This window comes from Antennarius striatus, chromosome 13 (assembly GCF_040054535.1).
Source record: "Antennarius striatus isolate MH-2024 chromosome 13, ASM4005453v1, whole genome shotgun sequence".
In the NCBI taxonomy this organism is placed as follows: domain Eukaryota; kingdom Metazoa; phylum Chordata; class Actinopteri; order Lophiiformes; family Antennariidae; genus Antennarius; species Antennarius striatus.
In genome coordinates, this window is record NC_090788.1 from 6,797,555 (window position 1) to 6,803,554 (window position 6,000).

Genomic DNA, 6,000 nt, shown 5'->3' on the forward strand with positions numbered 1-6,000 from the left:
CAATATTAGCTGTATTGGCCCTTTACTGAAGATGGATGCAGCAATCTGGGGACAACAACATGCAAGGATGTATCACTATTATTCAGTATAACTTGTTTGGCTAAATGCAGAGGGTGTAAAATGTCACTGCTATACCTCTTTAAATGTTCAAAAACTACATTAAATGTTGGGTTTGGTTTGTTCTCCGTTCTTCGTTATGCTGTTCTCTTGTCAGAAAAGACAAATCTGTATAAAATCAAACTGATTTACTCAAACGGTTGACATCTGTGATAGCCTTGAACGTCTTCATTCATGCTCTATTGTATTTCAGTGTTCAAATGCCATGTAACCAGGCTGACATGATGCCATCCGAAGAAATCAATCACAACTATTTCCTATAGCATCTGAACAAGAGTAATACCAAATTCTGCCAAAGTCTACAAAATTGCTTTATTGGTTTTCCGATGGATTTTAAATGTCAGTCCTCCACAGCCACGGGCAACTGTTTCTGTGGGAGGAGGAGGGGAACACATTTATTTCCTTAAAAAATGAAAACATACCATTTCTCATCCACGACCTGTCAGAACAGAGGTCCTGTTGTCTGCCATTAACTGAGCACCGCTCAACCACCTCTGAATATTAATGGAGCCTGGCCCGGATCATCAGAGTGTGTGCATTTAATTCACAATCCTATCTGCATCTTCTAGGGCACAGCCTCGGTGTGTCTGTGTTAGTGTTGTGTGTCTCAGAGCTGCGGTGGGGGTTTGTTCATTACAGAGAGGACATCTTCTGAGTTCAAGGCCTGCCATGATTAGTTTTACTGAAAAAAAAAAAAAAAAAAGCGCGGCATGTGTGTCTAATTGAGTGGAAACACTTAAGTGGTGATCAATGAATGTAATAAAAGCATTATTTCAGTAGTTACGCCTTGACGACCAAGGGTACCAGGACAACGTTGCAGCTCAATTGAGTCAGTCTGATTGACAGCATGCATGATGAACTGATTCCAATCAAATCAAGTGAATGTTGTCTTGTTGGCAGAACGCTTGGACAGGTCGGTGACGCTGGACGCGTAAAGTGGACCGATCGTGTCAAGATGTGACAAGCTTATCAACAGGCAAGGCCAATGGAAGGCTCCGACAGGAAAAAGGAAGAAAAGATGTGGTATGGCAACAAAGTGGCACCGCGATCCACATCGAAATCTCATTCTCCGATTGTGACAGTGCGTCAAGATGGGGGGGCAACGTGCGCAATGTGCGAAGTCACCAAAAGCGTACATGTTGCGAACACATAAAACGCATGACAGACACGCAATCTCCAGTCACGCTTAAGAGGTGGTGGTGGAACACACGGCTTACCTAAAAGACTCGATGCGAGGCACCGGAATTATGATGACGATGATGATGATGATGATGATGGCCCGTCCATCTAAACACGATTCTTCTTTTCTATCCTCTGCTGGTGTACGTTCGATGGTGTTAGAACTAGGCCATTTCTTCAATGATCGCAATTATTTTCTCAGGAGGGTAACGCGTCGCAGGCTTTCGCACATCGGTACACCTTCTCTGTGTCTGTCTTTCTCCAGCTTTTCCAAAAAAAGCACACCTCATACTGCCCCCTCCTCCTCTCATCCCTCTATGACAACACCCTGCTCTGTTCCTTTTCCACTGATATTTCACTTTAGTAATGTTGAGATGCAGTGGCGAGCAGCTAAAACCAGGAGGAAGAGAAAAAAAATGCTCACAGTTAAATATATGCGTAACGCTACAGCATCGAGACTCAGTGCGTTGCTCCAAAAGTCAACGCAATGATCTTTCCTGCTTCCCCCATTTGTCCATGCTTTTAATAATCCACTGTATCTGCATCACTGCACCGCAAGAAGGGCCCTTCAAAACACGGACTGTTTGACTCGAAATGTGAAATAGCGTTTAACAAGACACCCCACAAAAATCTGGTGTCCAATCTCTCCTTTGCGCGCTTGCGTGCTGCGCTGTCTTGGTTTCACTTGGTGTGTGACGCTCCTGATGGAAAGTAGGTGCTCTGACTTTGAGCATCAGCACCGAGATCGTCCCTGGAGCCTTCGTGGTTTCAGAACAGCACAGAAATGCTTTCAGTAATAGGAGGCGGTGATACTGTGAATTCCAAAGCCTACACTGATGAGGATCCCATGATTCGTGCTTCAACAGTCTCTCTCTCTCTCTCTCTCTCTCTCTCTCTCTCTCTCTCTCTCTCTCTCTCTCTCTCTCTCTCTCTCTCTCTCTCTCTCTCTCTCTCTCCCTCCCCCCCCTTCTCTCTCTCTCTCTCTCTCTCTCTCCCCCCCCCCCCTTCTCTCTCTCTCTCTCAGTGCGGTCTCGTCGCCTCTCCCGCCTGTAGGACACCGCTTGCAATATTTCAATCTCACACCTAGTTGTCATGACGAGGAGATGCGACGCGAAATTCAATTAACGGGAACTTGCTTTACTGAAATAATCATGTGTGAGACACAGGGCAGGGATTTGCTATGATTGTTTTTTGATGAGGACTTGCTTCAAGACTTTTTTTTCTTTCTTTCTTTTTTTTTTTTTTGGCGCCACACATCTGTGCGTTTCAGAACGTCAAAAGATAATAAATAGCCAGGGGCGCTGCTAGATGTAAAGCTCTTCTGGGGGCGCAGACCCCGTCACCTATGAGCATTTTGTTTCTCTTGAATGCGTACCGTCTTGTGTATAATGCACCATGCAAAGTGCTCATCCCACTACTGATGATGATTTAACTACTTAATGATCAGTTCTACTTATGCACCTTGCTAGAATAATGCATTTTTCTAAACGGAACTTTGATTTCTTTTACATTAAACCACAAGGGCAGCTTTGTGCTGCTCCAATAACCCAGTTTACAGTCAGGGTATCAAACAACCCGTTGCTGGGTGGGGGTGGGGGGGGGATCAGACCTGCAAACAGCTAAATAGGTTTTTATTGGCATTTCAATACCAAAAAAAACCATCTGTTTAAGTTGATCTGAGGAATATTTTGATCACTTATTGCTATGGTTCAATGCGGTAAGCAAACATTTTCCATATTTTCTCAAAGTTCAGTGTAAATAATTTTTTATCTCTTTGCTTTCTCCCCTCGTGGAGTTTCAAACTTCTTAGACTAGGATTGGATCAGGGAAAAGTAAAGATCCAGAACCTTGTACGTTATCAGCATAGTGTCCAGACACAGCATGTGTTGGGGTTCTGGGTCTTGGAGACTTCCTACAGTTCCTATTCCTACAGTTATTGATAATATATGCTATAATATATCAGGGAATGATCCATGAAGATATATTTTCCAAATAATTAACCTCTACCTAGATCTCCTTAGTTGTGGAACATGAATATATCTGTAAATATTTTCATACTATCATTGAAAATAACAGCATAAAAAATTCACCTTAGTGAAATATTCCACAGTAGCTCGATGGTGTATTATAATTCTATCATTGTGTTTTCATGTGTATGCTCTAGTGGGAGCAGAGCTGATTGTAAAGTCTGACAGCTGCAGGAAGGAAGGACCTCTGATAACCCTCCTCCACACTTCTCCTCCTTGGGGTGGAGCAGCCCACCACTGGAGGAACCCTTTGCTTCTGTAATTGGGGTGTGAGGTGTTCACCATCATGACTGACAGCTTCCAAGGACAGAGCTGAACCTCTCCATCAGTGTATTCATTTTCTTCCTTTCCGCGACAGAGATGGTGATGCCTAGGCAGACCGGCCCATAAAAGATGACTGATGCCTCCACAGTTTAATAAAGATCTTCAAGAAGAAAGTCTCCTGAGCAGGAAGAATCTGCTCTGGTCTTTCTTGTTAAAAGTACACCCAGGTATGTGCGATGTGATTGTCCAGTCCCTGGATGTCCATCACTGCTACGAGGGAGAGTGTTTGTGTGTGTGTGTGTGTGTGTGTGTGTGCGTGCGTGCGTGCGTGTGTGTGTGTGTGCGTGCGTGCGTGTGTGTGTGTGTGTGTGTGTGTAAATCCACCACCAGCTCTTTGGTTTTCCTGGCGTTTATCTGGAAGAGGCTCCATTGGCATCTTTCCACAAAGTTCTGAATCAGTTCTCTGTACTCCCCATCTTCCCCATCTGTGATTCGGTTGATGATTGCAGAGTCATCTCAGAACTTCTGCAGGTGGGCGAGTTGTGGAGGAAGTCTGCAGCGTGGAGGATGAAAAGAAACTGAGCTAGTAGCGTTCTCTTTGAGGCCCACATCCTGCAGACGACCATGTGTTGACTGAAGCGGTCTAAAATCCAGGATGTGAGGTGAGGGTCTGCTCTTGGAGTTTCTAGAAGGGGCACAGAAATACAGGAAAGCCAGCAAAAGACTGACATGTATTTTCACCTGTCATCCATCTGGATGCCAACTCTGCAACTCTTATCCACAGTATGATTGAGATGGCGACAGCAAGAATAATAGAGGCCAACATTCTGGCAGTGATTGACTCTCATAGAAAGATCTCAGAACTGGTCTGACTTTGTGCCGAGCAGTGCCAGTTGAGCTGGTTCAGACATTTGATGTGACGTCTCCATGGATGTCTCCCTGGCATGTCAATCTTGGAGGTGATCCAGAGAAGACCCAGAACACACAGAAGGGATCGCTTCTATCTGTCTTGTGACTGGGGAGGACAATATCTGGGCTCTGGCCTGCCTCCCACACAACCAAAACCCCAATATGCAGTACATCTTGGATTGATTGATGACTGATAAATCAAAACCAGGTTTTATTTTATTTTATTTTTATGGCCAATAGCTTGACTGCATCAATAAAACCAGTTTTTTGGCACTAATACAGGAACCAATAAACCCAAATAATTAATTGGTATATTATGTTATTTTGCTATAAATTACTTCCGTTTCATCAACCGACTTGTTCATTTTTGTCATTTTGTTGCTGAAGGGAATTAAATTTGGCTGCAAAAATATAGTATGGAAACTTATGGGATACATGTATCACCATCTTCTCAATGAAATGTATTTACCATAAAACAGTAATCAAAAAGTGTAAGTGGAAATGATTGTGTCTTCTTTTTTTCCTTCATCACATTACAGGATCCAGATTTTCATCATCATCATCATCATCATCATCATCATCATCATCATCATCATCATCATCATCATCATCATCATCACCACCACCAATCTTATGCTTGGCTTACATTCAGCTGACAGATGTACTGTACACTCATTGTTTCTTAAATAAAGGTTTTTCACACCTCATCTGCACCTTTGGGTCATGACAGTGGAGTGGGAGTTAGTGAATGGATGGAGTGAATGATCTATACTTGAATGGTTTAGATGTTTACACAGTGAAACTATATAATATAACAACATTTATCCAGGTTTAGTAATGATGATCTTTCCTCTGCTTAGTAACTGATGGATAATTTGAGACAGCGGGAAGTACAGTACAGTAAAATGTAAGATTCCATACTTAAATGTAAAAAGATGTTACATTTTAGTTGTTACAAATGTAGACAAATGATGCAAAATAGGTGGAAACAAATTAAAAGAATTACTTCTGTCAAAAAAATATGTTTCTGAAATGAAAACACTGCATTCTGAGTATAAGTAAGATTTTCCCTCAGTGAACCAGCACAAATACCAAATATGTAAAGAATGAGGACACAAGGTTGCTGCTGCAACTAAATGTACTTGGAAGAAACAATAAAAAAAAGAAAAAAGAAAAAAAAGAAATCGTCGGAGGAAAGTACTGTCTTTTTGTCACGTTTGCATTGATCGGTTGTTGAACAGCCCCCTCTACTGGAGAGATATTGATATTGCCTCTTTGGCCGCAGGAAGCAGAGCCTAAACCAGCAAATTATTTTATAAATGGGCATAATTAAAGTCTGCATGTATTGTTTTTCAGAAACGACGACATCTGTATCCCTAGAAAACCGCATACAATTTTAATGTACAAACCAAGTGCAGCCAAAAAAGGCAAAGAACACAATATCTACAGTAACAAGCTCAAGAATTGAATGATCAATGAAAAACGGGATTAAAAAAGGCATTAG

The 6,000-nt window shown here is 42.3% G+C and overlaps 1 protein-coding gene across 2 annotated transcripts in view; it reads right to left on the reverse strand.

The window, feature by feature from the left end:
- nlgn2b (neuroligin 2b) overlaps window positions 1-2,002 on the reverse strand; it is a 65,991-nt gene extending 63,989 nt beyond the window's left edge. For both annotated transcript variants that reach the window (XM_068331924.1, XM_068331923.1), the window contains exon 1: window positions 1,335-2,002. The gene's annotated coding sequence lies outside the window, so the exon portion shown is untranslated. The remainder of the gene's footprint in view (window positions 1-1,334) is intronic.
- Window positions 2,003-6,000: the final 3,998 nt, after the last annotated feature.